This window comes from Lissotriton helveticus, assembly GCF_964261635.1.
Source record: "Lissotriton helveticus chromosome 1_1 unlocalized genomic scaffold, aLisHel1.1 SUPER_1_unloc_66, whole genome shotgun sequence".
NCBI classification, from domain to species: Eukaryota; Metazoa; Chordata; class Amphibia; order Caudata; family Salamandridae; genus Lissotriton; species Lissotriton helveticus.
This window is the reverse complement of record NW_027611710.1, coordinates 544,203-562,643: the sequence shown is the minus strand read 5'-3', so window position 1 is coordinate 562,643 and position 18,441 is coordinate 544,203. Positions and strand designations below refer to the sequence as shown.

At 48.2% G+C, this 18,441-nt stretch overlaps 1 pseudogene; it reads left to right on the top strand.

The window, feature by feature from the left end:
* Positions 1-12,143: 12,143 nt before the first annotated feature.
* On the top strand, positions 12,144-17,602 carry LOC144806359 (uncharacterized; annotated as a pseudogene).
* Positions 17,603-18,441: the final 839 nt, after the last annotated feature.

The following is an 18,441-nucleotide window of genomic DNA, read 5'->3' as shown; positions in this document are numbered from 1 at the left end:
GTCCGGGGAAGGGGGGTAGCGGGACAGTCTTGGTACCAGCTGGTACTAGGCAACCCTGCGCACAGCTCTCAATCCTCGAGCTGGGGGGTGCCGGGAGCCGCGACAGCGTCAGCAGGGCTCCGGAGATGGTTCATCTGGGTCTAGCCGCGACAGCGTCAGCAGGGCTCGGAGGATGGTTCAGCTTGGTGGAGCCGCGACAGCGTCAGCAGGGCTCGGCGGATGGTTCAGCTTAGTGGAGCCGCGACAGCGTCAGCAGGGCTCGGCGGATGGTTCAAGATGGAGTCGGGCCTGGAATGGTGGCTCGGGCTGGTAGCCGGACCTGTCGGGTTTGGGGCGAGCAGGGTCGCCGGGGAGAGTCGTTGGTTGCCAGGGGCTGCTCTCGTTGATAGTTCGTGGAGGGTAGTGTTCCGGGGGGGGCGACAGCGGGCTGATGGAGGGCCGATGTCGTCCTGGGTCCGCCATGCGGGAGGGGTAGGACCACGCCACGAGGCCGGGTCCAACAAGGGCCCTTTAAGAAGGGGCATGAAATGGAGGGCCCTTAAAGAAGGGGCGTGAAGAAGAGGGCCCTTAAACAAGGGGCATGAAGAGGAGGGTCCTTATAGAAGGGGCGTGAAGAGGAGAGCCCTTTAAGAAGGGGCGTGAAGAGGAGGGCCCTTTAAGAAGGAGCGGGAAGAGGAGGACCCTTAAAGAAGGGCCGTGAAGAGGAGGGCCCTTAAAGAAGGAGCACGAAGAGGTGGGCCCTTAAAGAAGGGGCACGAAGAGGAGGGCCCTTAAAGAAGGGACACGAAGAGGAGGGCCCTTAAAGAAGGGGCGTGAAGAGGAGGGCCCTTACAGAAGGAGCATGAAGAGGAGGGCCCTTACAGAAGGGGCGTGAAGTGGAGAACAGAAGTGGCTGCCACACGTGCTGGTCACGCACAACGATGCGTCACGCACAGGGTTCAGACTTAGCTCTTCATTAAAAAAACCACGCCTCTCGGGAAAGATTTCCAGGTGTGCTTCATGGGCCACGCCCCTTCAAATACTCCTGTAAGTTTCTCATCCCATTGTAAGCACTGCTCCTAAGAAAACCGTGCTTGTCAACACATTTGATCACCACTTGGGTCGACTTTAGAAGGTATTATATGGAAATGGATAAACCTCATACGAATTTTCAGGCAACAATGCTCATTAAAACGAAATGTTCACCATCATGCAGCAAGGCTAATACAGCAAAGCTGCAAACACTGCACATCCCTCAGCATTCTCACACAGGTCATTGCGTTCTTTACAATCTCGAACTGTGCATCTAAGACCTTTGCTAATACTTAAGGTGGGTGTTTCTTGTATACATGTACGTAAATGCCATTGTTAATGCTGGTCATACTTTGCTCTAAATAGGGGTCTCGCCCATTCTTTACCCTTTCCCATATTTATCACAATATATGTTATGCCTGTGGACTAATAAACGCACTCGCGACCGCGAATTCAGGTTTTATTGAATTGCATAAAATAAAGAGTCCCAACAGCACCAAGAACGGGACAATGTCTCCGGCATTCACTTCGACCTGTACCCAGGTTTTGGCAGTGCCGTTCGAAAATAGGTCCCCTGTCACTATAATACCAATTTTGTGCATGGCTTGTATGACTCCACGCTCTCGCAATGGCAGTAGCCATATTGCCCATTCAAGAGGCATAATGGGTGAGTACAATAGCACCCCTCCATGAGCCATCAGCAAGGAGTGCCAGGAATGGTTCGTGGCCGTTATAGAGTCCAGTATACCCGTTCTGCGGTCTACCGGTCAACAAATCATGGCCGGAAGAGGCAGGGGGTCAGCGAATAGTCGCTCCATGCGGGCGTGCTGAATATGTGTGTGTTGCCGTGTATCCAAGTGTGTAGGTGCGCAGCCTGAACGACTCTGTAATAGAGCTCCAAGTCCGGTGCACCCAGCCCGCCCATGTCGTAGGGAAGCGGCAAAATGGACCACCGCACTCTCGGTTGTTTTCCTGCCCATGCAAGCTTGACCATTAGTTGTGTCATGGTTTGGAAAAATGCCTTTGATAGTACCATCGGAATGGCGCTAAACAGGAATAGAAATCTGGGTAGAACTACCATTTTCATGATGGCAATGCGCCCCATTAGGGTGAGGGGGAGTTTGCACAAGGCCTCCACATCGTCCTCCAGCTTACTGTAGGCCACACCGTAGTTCTCTCTTAGCAGCGTCTCAGAGTCCATGTGGATCTTAACACCCAGATACCTCACCGGGTCTAGAGACCACTGCAGGGGGTATTCAATGTCAAAGCACTCAGTACTCGGGGTGAGAGGGAGCGCTACCGACTTTGACCAATTAACGCGTAAACCAGCGAGCGCACCAAATCGAACTACTTCTCTGAGCATTGTCGGCAGGTTATGTTCTGGATTTCTAATGTATAATAGTGTGTCGTCCGCATATGTCGAGACTACAATTTTGTATGTCGGAAAACTGACGCCCTCATGCCCGTGGTATTCACGCAATGCGCAAGCTAGCGGCTCAGCTACCAATGCGTATAACAGTGGGGACAGAGGGCAGCCCTGCCGCGTGCCTCTGCCAATCGGGAAGGGGTCAGTCACTAGATCGCTGACACGAAGCATCGCCGTAGGTTTATGGTACAATGCTCCTATCATTTGCCGAAACGGCTTGCCCAGGCCGAGTCTCCCCAGCACTAGCGACATGAATGGCCATTCTACTGAGTCAAAGGCTTTCTCCATGTCTAGGAAGACTGCAACTGCTTTTGTGTCTTGTCGTATATGTTGTATAGTTCCCAAGACCATTCGAATATTATACGTCAAGTTTCTGTTGGGGATGAAACCCGCCTGTTCGGGGGCCACAAGCACAGGGGCCAGGAGGGCCAGATGGGTTGCCAATATCTTCGCATAGATCTTGGCATCCATGTTCAAAAGGGACAGTGGTCTGTATGAACTGCATTCGCTCGGGGATTTTCCGGGTTTTAGTATAGTGACTCTGAGGGCCTCTCTCATGGATGCTGGCATATTGCCCTCTACACAAATAACATCGAAGAGCTTGGCCAAGTGGGGAACCAGCTTTTCCTGGAAAGCTTTATAAAAGCCCACCGTTAAGCCGTCAATGCCCGGGGCGCTGCCTGAACGCATGCTCGCCTGTGCCTCTATTATTTCATCTTTTTCTATGGGTAGTGCCAGAAATTCTCGATGTGCGTTGGTAAGCATGGGCAGTTCTATATGCTCCAAATAGTCCCTAGTCTCATCGGTGAGGTCACTGCTTTTGGAGGAGTAGAGATCAGAATAATAGCTCCGAAACATATCTGCAATGTCCCTCTCATTTGTGATCATTACCCCTGCTGCCCTTAAGTATTTTAGCTAAGAGCGAGCTCGGCCGCTCCTCCTCCCCATACGTGCAGGCCGTCGCATATTTACCCATATGCTGGACTTCCCTGTCCGCTTCTTCGTTGTATTCCGTTATTAGGGCCTTAATCTCCTGAGCTACTGCCTCATCCTGAGTGTTCTGCTGTCTCCTCTCGAGGGACGCAAGCTGCTTTTCCAACTCTGACAGCCTCCGCCTGATGGATTTAAGGACACTCGAGTGCTTTGACTTCGCTATGCCTCTTATATATACTTGAAGGCCTCCCAAACTGTGCGAAAGTCTACTACTGAGCCTATATTAATGTCAAAAAAGGTGTCAATCTCCTCCGCCAGTTCGCCTCTAAACACGGGGTCTAATAATGAGTTCGGTGGGAAGCGCCATGTAAATGGGGGGATTGTGTGCTTAGGTGACTCCATTATGAGCAGAATTGGGGAGTGGTCAGATATAGTGCGTGCAAGGACTGTGCATGCCTTGATGCGTGATAGCACGGGAAAGGACGCTATCCAGTAATCAATCCTAGTATGGGTGTCATGGTATGCTGAGTAATGCGTATAACCTCCCTTCTCCGGGTGTCTGTGCCTCCATACATCTTCTAGTCCCAGCACGGTGAGCTCAGCCTGTAGTGATTGGCCGGAAGCAGAAGGCCTGTGAAGGGGGGCCTGCCGATCTATCTAAAGCCGGATCCAATACCAAGTTTAGATCCCCTCCCCACAGCACCTGTGTAGCAGGAAATGCGCGTACTGCCTGCGCCAGATTTAGATAGAATTCCGGGGAATCATATTTCAGACCATACACATTTATGACTAACAGTTCCAGTCCCATACCTACACATTGTGAGATTACATATCTACCGTCAGGGTCAGCCTTCAAGAGTGTTAATGCCAGCTTCGACCTAGGGTTGGCCCAGGTCAGCACACCCCTGGAGTGAGTTGTGAATCCTGCTGCCATAATGTGCCCAGCTAGTCCCTTATTGAGCAGCATCCTGCTTGTAAGTGGCAGGTGGGTCTCATGTAGGAGGGCCAGGTCAACATTCTGTCTTTGGAGATAGTTTAGCACCTTTCGAAGCTTACGGTGGTCATTAAGGCCACGTACGTTCCATGTTAGGGCTCGGAGCGCTGCGGGCTTATCACCTCGCGTCCCCTCAGTCCTATCAGCCATCGGGCTTATGTATAAGCATTAACAGCCAGATGTAGGTAATTTTATTTTACCACTTCTTAAATACCGAATCATACCGATTGGGTATTTAAGAAGTGGTAAAATAGAGGGGGGGGAGATGTAGGTATTTCAGAATCGGTAAATACCGCATCGTTAAGATTCGGTATTTACCGATTCTGCACATTGAAGCCCATAGGAATCAATGTGCATTACCGAATCGGTATTTACAGAATCGGTAAATACCGATATCAGCAAGGGTGCAGGGGGTGTCATTTTGACACCTTCTAGCACCCCAAATACAGGCATGTGTGCCATGTGGCACACAGACAGGCCCTAAGGGCATGTCTGTGTGCCACATGGCACAGGTGTGCATGCACAGATGTGCATGCACACCTGAATTCGGTATTTTACCACCCAATTGGATTGGGTGGTAAAATACCGAATTCTGAAGGCCTGTAGCACTGTAAACAGTGCTACCTACATCTGGGTTTTACCGAATCGGTAAAATTACCGATTCGGTATTTTACAGATTCGGTAAATTTACCGTTTCGGTAAATTTACCGATTCTGTAAAATATTGGCCCCTACATCTCAAAAACCAATTACCGGTCGGTAACGACCGAAATCGGCCGTTACCGACCGGTAATTGGCGACCTACATCTGGCCCTACATGTGCAATGTCGGCCTTGCAGCGCAGGCAGTGTGCATAAACAAGAAAACAGCAAATTCCCCCACATCCCTTTATGGACATGACGATAAAAAGACCTCCTCCCCCCCTCCCACAGCAGACCACCCCCAACCTGGCCTCACCGATCCCATTCCCTCCCCTCCTCCCGTAAAGTCCTACCTTCAACTTTTTAAATTACGAGAAAAAAAAGGGAGCATTGTGCGCAGGGGCCGAGGTTGCCATGTCACCCATGATTAGTGCTAACTAGCACCAAAGTGTAACTGCCCCGTGCTTCTCCCGCAGTGGTTTATAACTTAACACTAGCTATACTAGGACATTGCTTATCAGTGCTATCACCCCAACATGCTGATACTATCATTTTCAAATGCCTAGACTCTATGCTAGGTGAGTGTTTCTTCCGTATCATCTGACATGCCCTCAGAACAGAGTTCACCTTCTACAGTCCTGAGCCGCAGCTCCCAGTCTCTCTGGAAGTATGCAGAGCCTCAAGAAGCAGGGGATGCACTAATCAGAACTATAGAGTCCCATCCCATACCTTGTGATGTCCAGCACTACTATGGCGGCTACCAGCTGCTGTCTCCCAGCGTTGCCGCACCATAAGAGTCACAGCCCCTGCATCTTACCGCAGCAAACTGCAAACCGCTAGTGGGCGTTCACTCCTGATCATGAAGGTGGCTGCTCCCGTCCGCTGTTTCAGTAGGATCAGCAGTGTCTCTGCGGTGTTCCTTAGACCAGCGTTTGAGGGCTTGTTGCAAAGCACAAGGGTCCGTAAATATGTGGGAGTGACCCTGCCGATAGATCCCTCAGCTTTGCCGGGTAAAGCATTGCATAGTCCAGTCCCAGGTCTCTGAGTTGTTTTTTGTAAGGTGCAAAGTGTTTGCGAGCCTCTTGCACCCTGGCAGTGAAATCAGGGTACAAGGACATGTCCGAGCCCTCATATTGAAGCGTTTTCTGGTCCCGAGCCAACCTCAGTGCAGCATCTCTGTCTCTGTAGTTTAGCAGTTTAGCTATAATGGGGCGTGGTGGAGCACCCGGGCGCGGGCGAGGCCCCAATGAGCGGTGAGCGCGCCCTACAACGAAGACCTGAGAAAAAGAGTCCTCACCTAGCAGTGTGGTCAGCAATTTTTCAACAAATTTCTCCATATTGCCAGTCTGCGTCATCTCGGGATGACCGGTAATTCTTAGGTTACAGCGACGAGACCGCGCTTCCAATTCCTCGGTCTTGTCCAGTAGGGCTTGCATTAGTTTTCCGCTCCTCTTGTGGTCTGTGTTGGGCTCCGTTTGCACCTCCTCTACCTCCGTCAGTCTCCGCTCAGACATGTCCAATCTTTCAGCATGTTTATCGATCCGCTCCACCATCCTGTCCATCCTGTAGGATAGAGCGTCGATCTTCATGCCTATGGCGGCCATACTGGTTTGGAGGCCCTTTTCCATCGCCAGGAGGATAGCTTTGATATCTTTGTCACCCGATGTCTCGCCCTCGGCCCGCATGTCGTCTTTGCCTGTATTGGCGGCGTCTTGTGACAGCACACGCCGTTGCCCGAAGGAAATCTTTGCCTGCGTTTTGTCCCCCCGACCCATCTTGTTAGGTGGGGGTCGCATCACACCTCTCCTTTCTCCTTATGGCCCGGCAGTTCTTTGCAGTCCCCTCCACCAGGCTGTGCCCCTGTAAATGTCCAATTGCGGGTCGTAGGCTCCCCAACGCAGGCTCCGGATGTTGCCACCCTGTCAGCCCCCTGCTGTTTCATCTATTGCCGCTGCAAAGGCTGTCAGGTCTCACGTATCTGCCCGCTGCTGTGTACTATATTTGGCAGTGTGCCTCCCGCTCAGCAGGTTCAGATCCACGGGCTACTTTGGTGATATGCACTCGCTGGTATATTTACAGGTGGCACTCCCAACTGCACCCCTGGGCGAGCGGGGTTGCAGGCCGCCCTGTCGGGGCACCCAACTCGTGGCGCCGTCACCCTCCAAGTAGATGGCGTGTGGTTCAGCCGCTTTATGATGCAACAATGGCCGCCGTTTAACGCCTTTTACCGGTGCCCCATTAACTATAGGAGTCAGTGGGCACTTGTGAGATCCAAGCTCCCGGAATCACGCTCCGAGGCAGCCATTTGCTGAATCGCGACGTACCTCGTTAGCGGCAGCGGCTACTCCAACGCCACGCTCCCCCCGCCAGTGTCTTCTCTGGAGGTATGGCTGATTTCCCGCTCAGCTCCAGGCCCTCCGCTGCCCCGCGCCCGTCAGGGCCGTCTTTGCCCCCCAGAAGGCATCACAATATGCAAGCTAGTGTAGGATTATGCAGGATAATTTGCCACCATCAGCGGAGCCCCGGGTTTATCCGGCCATCTTGCTTGGCGGTAAGCTCTGCCCCCCAATCAAGTTTTTACTTCAGGAGTTTATCCAACATTGTGGAAAAAAGCCTGTATTCGTCCCCTCTTAAAAACAAGCATTTGCAATGCAATAGGTCTCGCATTAGGAAAGTTTGAGCTATTGGTATTGTAAATGACAAATTTTGTATTTATGTGTTGGTTTTGAAAATAGCTAAATGAATCGCTTTGTCATTTACAATGCCAATAGTTTTAACTTTCTCAAATGTGACACCTATAGCATTTGTAATGCAATATGTGTTGTATTTACGTGACTTAGATGTATTGATATTACAAATAACAATGGCTTTTATTTTTCTTTAATAATTAATACTTAAATAAAAGTTATTGTAAGTTATAATGGCAATAGCTTAAACTTTTGTGAAGATTATGTTCACTGTATTTTATTGTGACGAAAATCCAAGAAAAGAAGTGAAATATTAACATCTTTTTGTGACATTTGTAATAAAGCTTAAAACATTGAGAGAACATATTTGAACCAGTTGTTGTTGAATGGTTGCACAGATTGATGCTGTGGTGGTGCTGAGTGATGTTGTGGTGGCGACGAGTGACTCTGTGGCGTTCAGTGATGCTGTGGTAGCGCATAATGATGTTGTGGTGGTGCTGAGTGATGCTGTGGTGATGCGATAGATAGAGGGAGGGCGATAGATAGATAGAGGGTGATGGATAGAGTGAAGGCGATGGATAGAGTGAGGGCGATAGAGAGATAGACAGATAGATAGAGTGAGGGCGATAGGTAGATAGACAGAGTGAGGGCGATAGTTAGATGAATAGATAGAGTGAGGGTGATAGAGTGAGGGCGATAGAGTGAGGGCGATTAGATAAGAGTGAGGGCGATAGATAGAGTGAGGGCGATAGATAGAGTGAGGGCGATAGATAGAGTGAGGGCGATAGATAGAGTGAGGGAGATAGATAGAGTGAGGGAGATAGATAGATAGATAGATAGATAGATAGATAGATAGATAGAGGGAGGGCGATAGATAGATAGAGGGAGGCCGAAGATAGATAGATAGAGGGAGGGCGATAGAGTGAGGGCGATAGATAGAGTGAGAATGATAGATAGATAGAGTGAAAATAATAGATAGAGTGAGGGCGATGGATAGATAGAGTGAGGGCGATAGAGAGTGGTGTAGAGAGAGTGGTGTAGAGAGAGGGGTGTAGAGAGAGAGGGGTGTAGAGAGAGAGAGGGGTGTAGAGAGAGAGAGGGGTGTAGAGAGAGAGGGGTGTAGAGAGAGAGAGGGGTGTAGAGAGGGGGTGTAGAGAGTGGGTATAGAGAGGGGTTGTAGAGAGAGGGTGTAGAGAGAGAGGGGGGTGTAGAGAGAGGTGTAGAGAGAGGGTGTAGAGAGAGGGTGTAGAGAGAGGGTGTAGAGAGAGGGGTGTAGAGAGAGCGGTGTAGAGAGAGGGTTGTAGAGAGAGGGGTGTAGAGGGAGGGGTGTAGAGAGAGAGAGGGGTGCAGAGAGAGAGGGATGTAGAGAGAGAGGGGTGTAGAGAGAGAGAGAGGTGTAGAGAGAGGTGTAGAGAGAGGGTGTAGAGAGAGGGTGTAGAGAGAGGGTGTAGAGAGAGGGGTGTAGAGAGAGCGGTGTAGAGAGAGGGTTGTAGAGAGAGGGGTGTAGAGGGAGGGGTGTAGAGAGAGAGAGGGGTGCAGAGAGAGAGGGGTGTAGAGAGAGAGAGAGGTGTAGAGAGAGGTGTAGAGAGAGGTGTGGAGAGAGAGGGGTGTAGAGAGAGAGAGGGGTGTAGAGAGAGGGGTGTAGAGAGAGGGGTGTAGAGAGAGAGGGGTGTAGAGAGAGATGGGTGTAGGGAGAGGGGTGTAGGGAGAGGGGTGTAGAGAGGGGTGTAGAGAGAGAGAGAGAGAGAGAGGGGTGTAGAGAAAGAGGGGGGTGTAGAGAGAGGGATGTAGAGGGGTGTAGAGAGAGGTGTAGAGAGAGAGGGGTGTAGAGAGAGAGGGGTGTAGAGAGAGAGGGGTGTAGAGAGAGAGGGGTGTAGAGAGAGAGGGGTTTAGAGAGGGGTGTAGAGAGAGGGGTGTAGAGAGAGGGGTATAGAGAGATAGGGGTGTGTAGAGAGAGAGAGAGAGGGGTGTAGAGAGAGAGAGGGGTGTAGAGAGATAGGGTTGTGTAGAGAGAGAGAGCGAGAGAGAAGGGGTGTAGAGAGAGAGGGGTGTAGAGAGAGAGGGGTGTAGAGAGAAAGGGGTGTAGAGAGAAAGGGGTGTAGAGAGAGAGGGGTGTAGAGAGAGAGGGGTGTAGGGAGAGGGGTGTAGGGAGAGGGGTGTAGGGAGAGGGGTGTAGAGAGGGGTGTAGAGAGAGAGAGAGAGGGGTGTAGAGAAAGAGGGGGGTGTAGAGAGAGGGATGTAGAGGGGTGTAGAGAGGTGTAGAGAGAGAGGGGTGTAGAGAGAGAGGGGTGTAGAGAGAGAGGGGTGTAGAGAGAGAGGGGTTTAGAGAGGGGTGTAGAGAGAGGGGTGTAGAGAGAGGGGTGTAGAGAGAGGGGTGGAGAGGGAGGGTGTAGAGAGAGAGGGGGTGTAGAGAGAGAGAGGGGTGTAGAGAGGGAGAGGGGTGTAGAGAGAGAGGGGTTAGAAGAGAGGTGTACAGAGAAAGGGATGTAGAGAGAGGACAGTGACTGTCTCCGCTCTCCCAGTATGTACAACTGACATATAGGATGAGTGAGAGCTTGCTGGTGTGGAGGTGGGAGGGAAATGTTTACAGTATTGGCATGTGAGTGGTCTGATGAGGCAAGGAGCGCCATGCGTAATGAATAAAAGTGAGGAGTAGGACTCAAACTAATGCCATCATCTGTAGGTAATTCAAGCAGTCGTGCCTACAGCTATTCCCTTTTGTCGCCGGAAGCAAGTGATTTCTTGTTAACATTCAAGTGCTGCGAATGACCCAGCAGTTGTGCACTAGCAATGTTTAAATAACTGTCCTACGACTTTTCCATATTTCGGCAACAAATGCCCTTTTAAACAACATCTTTTGTTCTCCGCCACTGAGTGCTTTGGAATTAGGGGAACATTTAAGGCAATAGTTCAAACATAGCAATGTGGAAAATATACATGTTTACACGATTGCAATCGGTGCTTTTAAATCTGGACCCAGGCGAACCTTTTACTGATTAAGCAACGTGCATTTCTACCTTACAGATATTATCTGCTATGTTCAAATTGTTTTCTCATGCCTTCTCGGCAGATCATTTATTGAAAAGCAAAGCAAGAGTGCATTTCTCACGAGAATAGCTGAAGAAAATCACTCGACTAAAATTGTTGTTCCAATCATTAAAATGAGTGGTCTGGAGTGCCGTAAAAAGCAATGAACAGCGGCCAATACTAAAAGAAGGTTGCATGGCATCACACTTGTAAAGTCAGACCTCACCGCTGAAACGTAATCACTGCTGCCAAGTAGAGTTCGTCTGACCTGTCAACCTCTCACCCTCGTCAGTCATATTCCCAAAGCATCAATCAGACCTGGGGCTCTCTTCTGCAACACATGGGTCCATCCACCGCTCTCAAATTGCGACCTGTATGCTACGAGTACCTTCGCCAGTCCAAGTAGCAAAGTTTGCATTGTAGTACTTGCGCTTTCGCTTTGCCATTATAAGTGCAGGAATACGGAGTCTTCGGATGTACAACGAGCCACAAATGGGGAAAAAAAAAAAAACCAATACGAATCATGGCTGTGCCGGATGCGGTTGGGAAGCCGGCCAATGCCAGCGCGGCCCCAACCGGAAGTCCCGCCCCATCGCGCCGAGAGACGGAGAGAGCTGCCCGAGGAGCCACGAAGGCTCCGCATTGAGTCCCGGTCCCGAGATGGGGGACCGGGTGAAGAGCGGCCAGGCGCATGGGGAAGGCGGGGCTCTCATGTGGTGAGAGAGCCCCGCAAAGCGCTACCGCCACCCGGGAGAAGGAGCCGCCGCCGTGCACCGCCAGAACAGGTAAGTTGAGTGAGAGGAGGGGTGAGTGGGGGTGGGGTGTACACGTGTGTGTGTGTCTGTTTGAGTGTGTTTCTGCGTGCGTCTGTCTGTCTGTGTGCGCGTGTGTATGTTTAAGGGGGGGTGCGTGTGTGTATATGCAGTGTGTGGATGCGTTGTTTGCGCGCCCGCCACTTCACACCGTACATCAATCCCCAAATCTCAGACGCATTGACGCCAGCCCCTTAAAGCGAAAAAAAAAGAAAGTTACTGAACAACCCCCGGACCACGTTAAAAAAAACACACACATTAGATGCAGTGAAAGCGCGCTCACGAGGTCAAAAGGCACTGCTGCACTTCAAAGTGAAACTGACTGAAGCAAGCGCCCGGCACACTTTCAAAAAAAAAAAAACACACGCATTAGATACAGTCAAGGCGCGCTCACGAGGTCTAATCTCCACCAGAAGAAAATCGAAACAGTCTGCTGTCCACATTCCCCTTCATTCCCAAGAAAGCGGCAACATAAGTTGTCTCCCTAGACAGCAAAAGCTTTTGCTTTTGCTTTCGTCTAGGCGAGACCTAAAAACCTAGCTGGACCCGCAAGACGAGAAAAACTATCACCCTATTTCTTGTTTACCTCTGCCTGCCTGAGAAGGAGAAGGCCATGAACTCTGAACGAACACCTTATTTGGAGATCAATGACATTCTCAATAACATACAACATGGCTTCCGTGCAAAACATTCTACTGAGACAGCATTGATTGTGGCAGCAGAGGAAATACGTAAGGTTATGGATGAGGGAGGAAGGGCTATACTAGTCCTGCTTGATTTAACAGCAGCCTTTGATACCGTGAGCCATGCAGTATTAATACAAAGGCTACAGGATGTAGGTATTAGTGGTACAGCTCTTGCCCTCCTTACCTCCTTCCTTTCGTCTAGGAAACAAGTCATTTTCTGGGATGGATATCAATCGGAGGAATTTCTGCTCCCTGGTGGAGTTCCTCAGGGTTCTGCCCTTTTCCCTACACTATTCAATATTTATGTTGCCCCCTTGGCAAAATTAATAAAAGGCCATGGCTTTTCGCTGGTGTCATATGCTGATGACACTCAGCTTATAGTGTCTGTAATCCACCCCGTAGACGTTATGACAGCTGAATTCTCCAAGTGCACCTCTGCCCTGATGACTTGAATGAACTCTTACTTTTTAAAGTTAAATACTAAAAAAACTGAAGTCTTAGAGTTTGGTCAGAAAGGTTCAATCTGGAATCGGCTTTGGTGGCCAACCACAGCTGGTGATTGTCCCGTGCCAGTGAACAAAGTTAGGAACCTTGGCTTCATGTTTGATAAAGATCTGACCTGGGCCGCTCATATTAATCAAGTGTCATCTGCCTGTTTTTTTATGTTAAAAGGCCTGAGAAAGATCCTGCCGTTCATTCCCTTCTCCCTGAGGAAAACAGTCATAATTGCTACGATTCTCTATAGCAGTGACTACAGTAATGCTCTCTATCTAGGAGCGGGTGCTGCCCAATTTACCAAACTTCAATCAATTCAGAACGCGGCTGCTAGAGTGCTGCTTAAACTACCTAAACACCACGCCACATCAAACCGTATTAAACAACTTCACTGGCTTCCTGTCCGACGACGTGTAAATTTTAAGACACTCTGTCTGGTACATAAAGCCCTGTTTGGTGGCAGGGCGGAGGATGTATAATCCATGTTTTCCCGCTACTTGCCAACGCGCTCCCTAAGGTCAGCCACTCTGGGCCTGGTCAAATCCCCAAGATAAAAAGAGCAAGGTGTGGAGGAAAATGCTTTTCCTTCCTGGTATCTAAGCTTTATAACTCAATTCCTGTACATATGAGAATGATATCTAATCGTCTGGTTTTTAGGAAGGAAATTAAAACATGGCACTTCTCTCAGCGTTAAACTAGTCAGCGTTATGTTCAGTCACTTCACTTAGCGGCAAGACGCTTCTGCAGTAGTGTACTATACAAATACCCTCAGTCAGTCAGTCAGTGAGTCACATCATACCTCTGGCGGAGGTAGTGAAACATTTTGGAATATTTCACTAGTGTCGTATGCTGATGACAGTCGGCTAATTATTTCCCTGTCGGCAGAGTTGACTGGCTTTTGTGTCAAATCTAAAAAATTGATATCAGCGTTGGCCAAATGGATGCACGACAACTGTTTAAAGACTTAACTAAAAAACAAACCAGAGATCCAAGGAGTACCCAGTCTAGCTGCCTGGATGCGATTTTACAAATCCCTCCAGAACACTACGCTCCACCAATCTAAACCTGGTCCACATCCCTCGTCACAGCAGAGCCAGAACGGAAGGTTTCTCTTTCCATGTCTTAGCTCCGACCATATGGAATTCTATGCCTCCTAACCTTAGAAAGATTCAATATCACGTACTGTCCCGGAAACAGTGGAGAACCCAGCCCTTCTCCGTCTGGGCTGACAATTTTGCCTCTCTGCCACTGTGTTTCGAGGGATCCTTTTATGTCCCTTTATGATATTGTCGGACACCTGGACCCTCACCTTCCCCTCAGTGCAGGCAGCCTTCAGGTGTTGTGCTCTCTAGGGCTCTGCTCCCCTCTTGTAAAGGGTCAAAGTGGTAACACCCTTGCAGCAAGTGCCTTTATCAGCCGCAGGATTAAGATACAGTGCACACCAATTCCCAGCCCAGTAAAAGCCTGAAACAGACCCAAAATGGAGCATGAACCTACATGTTCGGCTCCTCTGTTTGTACCTCATAAGTTGCTACCTGTGCACTTCTTCTGTGTTTATGTCCCGGGCGAGCTTCTCTAAAGAGGCTTTTGACCATTCTACTGCCAACTATGGCATTTGTCTATCAGATCATTACCTGATGTCTGCTGTGTTCATCGACTCACTCCGCTGCTTTAGCTGTCAATGAACCCTGCTGAGCGAGTACACAGATATAAGGGAGTATGGAAGATGATGAACAGGGAGTAAGGTGAAGCTGATTTTAAGACATTCCCAATGGTGTAAATGCTGCACTCACCTGAAAGCAATGGACATCTTGTCCCTCTCTGCTAATGCTCCATCCCCTGACCGAGAAGCATGCCGGCACCAAACGGAAGACATTGAGTCAGATACCCTGGTAAGGTAGAAAAAGTCAAAAAACAGACATGTATTGGCAGCAGAGATATAGCAGGTATATTACTGGTTGTGATGGAATCTCTATAATAAATGCTGCAATCTTCCAACAAAAGCTTGAACCATCCCTAGGAATGTGGCAAAGATAACTTAACAAACAGAAAAGTAAAGACAGGAGTTGGAACTTCAGTTTTTCCATTGTGAACTGGAAAGTAATGTAAAGAAGAGTGTGAATGGAGCTACATTTGTTATGTACTTCCTGAAGCGTTACCTTTATTATATACTTCCTTGAGCGTTACCTGTATTATATACTTCCTGGAGCGTTACCTTTATTATATACTTCCTGAAGCTTTACCTTTATTATATACTTCCTGGAGCGTTACCTTTATTATATACTTCCTGAAGCTTTACCTGTATTATATACTTCCTGGAGCGTTACCTTTATTATATACTTCCTGAAGCTTTACCTTTATTATATACTTCCTTGAGCGTTACCTTTATTATAAACTTCCTGGAGCGTTACCTTTATTATATACTTCCTTGAGCGTTACCTGTATTATATACTTCCTTGAGCGTTACCTTTATTATATACTTCCTGAAGCTTTACCTTTATTATATACTTCCTGGAGCGTTACCTTTATTATATACTTCCTTGAGCGTTACCTTTATTATAAACTTCCTGAAGCGTTACCTTTATTATATACTTACTTGAGCGATACCTGTATTATATACTTCCTAGAGCGTTACCATTATTAAATACTTCCTGGAGCGTTACCATTATTACATACTGCCTGGAACGTTACCTTTATTATATACTACATAAAGAGTTTTGTTTGTCATGTAGTCTTGAAAGGGCTACTGTTGTTATACAATTCCTGAAACTGAAGTGACAGCTGCACATCCTGATCCATCTCTATTACACAATCCCTTCTTGTTTAAATAAAATCTTGGCCATATGCATCTTCCTAAAGCTGTACCTCCAGCCAGTGGGCGCTCTGTGAGTGCTCTTTCTGTACTAAGTTACTCTGTGAACACTGGAAAATTACCTCCTTTTCCGAAGTAAGTAAAATGTGACATGTTCTATAGAACATTTAAATATCTGTGTATGGTGAAATATCTCTTGGTAACTTTCATAAATGGTAATGACCAGATGTCTTTCAAAACTAATTAAATATTGTGTATTCCCATTCTCTTACATTTCCATTTAGTGATTTTAAATCTCTTTACATCCAGTAGGAAACCAGCCTTGAATGCACAAATGATCGAGAATCGTGCAAATCTGAAAAAACGGTTAGAAAAAATGAGCTCCAATATTTAGGAAAAGATCTGCATAGAGACTGAGGAACATAAACTGAAAGATCCTGGAAGAGGCCGTCAAGATAAATTCAGTGGATGTAAGAGTCTGAGCTGTGCACCTCCACGCAATAGGACCAAGAAAGGATCTCTAGAAAATTAAGGCAAGAACACTGACAAACAACTTCCAGTATAAACAGACCTCCACCACCAGCTTTGATAATGTGTTCGGTATGAGGTGGATACAGCATTGCTCTGCTTCCAGTAATGATGGCAGACCACCATTCAGCACGCTAGGTGTATTGTAAACTCTTTCTGTCCAAACCACAGGAACAAGAGAAAAGCACAAGGGAGTGGAGCCAGACAACTGAAGGGTAAAGGAAAGAGAGGGTCTCTGATCTACAAGAGACTGTCCCATTTTGCTTCGACCCGAAGGAAGACTGATCTTCACTCGTAAACATGCAAACCCATTCCACAATCTAAAGACATAACCACCTACAAAGAAGCTTTACTTGCCACAATTATAATATATGTAGTTGGTGAGTCTTGTATTTCATTGTGAAATCTGAAATCAACCATCCAAAATACCACACACATACAGGGAACATGAGAATAACACAAGTGCTTTATCAATCATGTTAGCTCCTCAGGAAACGCAGTCATGGGATGCAGACAAATATAAACCCGACCCAGAGACACTAACCAAGAAAGAAAAATCATACATAAGCAGCAAGAGCTTTAGTTTGTCATCACTACTAAAGACCCATCAGCAAACACACACAGGAAAAGCAACGTGCAATTGAAATGAATGTGTGCAGAACTTTAGTCAGTTAGCACTCCTAAAAGATCATCAGCGAACACACATGGGGAAAAAACCGTACCATTGCACTGAATGTGTGATGAGCTTCAGTCAGTTATCACAACTCCAAGTTCATCAGCGAACACATACAGGCGAAAAACCATTCCATGCACTGAATGTGTGAAGAGATTCAGTCAGTTATCACACCTCCAAACACATCAGCGAACACACACAGGGGAAAAACCATACCATTGCACTGAATGTGTGAAGAGATTCAGTCAGTTATCAATTCTTCAAGTTCAGCAGCAAACACATACTGGGGAAAAACCATACCATTGCAGTGAATGTGTGAAGAGTTTCTGTCGGTTATCACAACTCCAAACACATCAGCGAACACATACTGGGGAAAAACCATACCATTGCAGTGAATGTGGAAGTAGTTTTAGTGATTCCTCAAATCTCAGGATTCATCAGCGAACACACACTGGGGAAAAACCATTACAGTGCGGTGAATGTGTGAAGAGCTTTAGTCGGTTATCAAATCTTCGACGACATCAACGAACACACACAGGAGAAAAACCATAGCATTGCAGTGAATATGTGAAGAGCTTCAGTCGTCTATTGGCCTACAAAAACATAAACGAACACACACTGGGGAAAAACCATACTATTGCAGTGATTGTGGAAGTAGTTTTAGTGATTCCTCAAATCTCAGGAGTCATCAGTGAACATACACAGGGGAAAAGCCATTACAGTGTGGTGAATGTGTGAAGAGCTTCAGTCAGTTATCACAACTTCAAACACATCAGCGACCACACACTGGGGAAAAGCCATTCAAGTGCAGTGAATGTGCAAAGTGCTTTAATTGGTTATCACAGCTACAATGTCATCAGCGAACACACACAGTGTGAACCGACTCCCTGACACGGAGTCCCAGCGCGGAGAGAGGTCTGTCACCGGAGGAGATGACAGACCGAGAACGCAATCGAAGCCACGAGCCAGAGCTGGCACGCCTTAAAATGGAAGGAGAACTCAAGTTGTCCGAGAAGAAACTGGCCGTAGAACAATTACGGCTGCAAGGAGAACTGGAGGAGAAGAAGCTCCAGAGGGAGCATGAAGGAAAGGAACTCCAGCTCGAACATGAGCGCAGCTTGAAAAAACTGGAACTCAAAGCCAGAAGTGAAGACCACCGACCCCCGGGGAACAGAGAAGCCCCTTCCCCGGTGGAGGCCAAAGTGCACATACCCAAAGACGTTGTGAAGGAGTATTACAAGGGGGACGACATCCAGCAATGCTTCAAGGCGTACGAGTTCGCCATGACCTCCCACAGAGTACCCAAAAAGGATTGGGGGGCCGGATTATGGGGCCGCTTCCTCAGTGAGGGAAGAGACACCATGCTGGACCTGCCCTCGACCGTCATGAACTCCTACACCCACATGAAGGACGCCCTGCTATCCCGATATGGGCTCACCCCCGAGATGTACCGGCAACGGTTTAGAGACTGCAAAAAGATCCCGGCACCACCTGGGTAGAATATGTGAATTTCTACAGCCGGGCCTTGGAAGGGTGGATCAAGGGCAGCAAGGTGACCACTTTTGAAGGACTCATTTATCTCATCGACAATGAACACCTATCCACCAACTACTTTGTAGAGCTGAGACTGCACCTTCTGGACAGCAAGTTGGCAGATCCCCGGAAGCTGGCTGTCGAAGCAGATCGCTGGGTGAGCACCAAAGTCCCACGGGGTCCC